This window comes from Octodon degus, unplaced genomic scaffold, assembly GCF_000260255.1.
Source record: "Octodon degus isolate 3935 unplaced genomic scaffold, OctDeg1.0 scaffold00021, whole genome shotgun sequence".
Taxonomy (NCBI): domain Eukaryota; kingdom Metazoa; phylum Chordata; class Mammalia; order Rodentia; family Octodontidae; genus Octodon; species Octodon degus.
Window position 1 is genome coordinate 7286300 of NW_004524597.1, and position 1597 is coordinate 7287896.

Below are 1597 nucleotides of genomic sequence, written 5' to 3' on the forward strand. Positions count from 1 at the left end.
GGCAGGTAGGGCGGAGTGGTGGGGGGTGGCCCGAGGGGGTGGGAGAGGGTCCGGCCCACGCTGCGCCTGGGCTGGGACTGGTCCCGCCGGCGCCGGGTAGCAGGAAGCTCTCCACACACTCACCAGACCTGGGCTCCCGAATAAGAGTTTGGAAGTGGTAGAAATCTGTCCTGACGTCTACATATGTGCTGTACATGTGTAGAGTTGCTCATGGTCACTCCCCCCACCTTTTTTTGTTACAGAGACAGAATTCGGGACCTTGCACTTGCCAGGTAGGCATTTATGCCGCTGAGCTATATCTCCCTGGCCCCTCTGTGGAGTCAAAATCTACAGTGTGGCTGGAGGTGTAGCTCAGTGGTAGAGTGCTTACCTCGTATGTGCCAGGCCCTGGGATTGATCCCTAGCAACAAGCATGCGTGCTGCAGGCACGCAAGCATGCAGCCATGCACGTGTGCTGGCACGCACTCTGCCGCAGCTCTGCTTGATGCCTGCTTTTCCTTCTGGCTGGAGTTCTTAGGATTCCATGTCTCCCAGATCAGCAGCGCCTAGCCATCCTGGGAGGAAGGTGGCATCTGCTGAGAAGGATGTGCTGCTGGCAGCAGCAGAGCATCCGGGACTCCAGGCCGGTGCAGAAGGTCCCACTTCGCCCGAGGGGAAGAGCCCTGGAGCCCTATGGATCTCCATGTTTTTCTATTTTTTGCCATATGGGGGATGGCAACCAGGGCCTTCATACAGAGCTGAATCCTGGCCAGCTCTTTTTTAAAATTTAATTTAATTTATTTATTTTTTTTGGAGAAGGGTCTTGCTAAATCACCCAGTTTGGGTTTTGATTTGTTATCTTCCTGCCTTAACCTCAAAGAAGGCTGGGATTGTAGGTGTGTACCATATTGCTTGGCTGATCCTTGTGCTTTCTGATGTCCCTGGATTTCTAGGCATCTTTAGTGTCAATAAAACTGTTAGGCAGGTACAGGGCATTTAGCCTAGGGCCTCAGGCATACTAGGCAAGCATGCTACCACTAGAAAATATATCCAGCCTTTTTAAAAAATTTTTTATTTTTTGGCGGAACTGGGGATTGGACTCAGGCTCTTGTGCTTGCCAGGGGAGAGCTTATTCTACTGAGCCATCTCCCCAGCCCCAACAGCCTTTTAACAATTTATTATTATTTTTTTACAGTTTTATTTATTTGTGTGTGTGTGTGTGTGTGTGTGTGTGTGTGGCCAGCTTGGCCCACCAGGGGGCGGGGCTGGCTGGCGTGTGGTGCTGGAGGATTGAACCGCGGTCCCTGTGCTTTGCTAAGCTTGTTCTAAGTAGGTGCCTTAGACCACTGAGCCATCTCACCAGCCCCCCAACAGCCTTTAAAAATTATTTATTTTGTTAAAATAAAAGGTGACGGTCTCTTGCTGCAGCAACGTGAGTGGGAGCACCAGGGGCTCAGGCTCGGAGCGAGACACTTCGGATTGTTTTAAGAAAATGGCAGAAAAACCAGACATGGGGGAAATTGCCAGCTTCGATAAGGCCAAGCTGAAGAAGACGGAGACTCAGGAGAAGAACACCCTGCCGACCAAAGAGACCACTGAGCGGGAAAAGCGGAGTGAG

The 1597-nt window shown here is 51.5% G+C and overlaps 1 pseudogene; it reads left to right on the forward strand.

Annotated features, from left to right (window-relative positions):
* Positions 1 to 1413: 1413 nt before the first annotated feature.
* On the forward strand, positions 1414 to 1597 carry LOC105741748 (annotated as a pseudogene).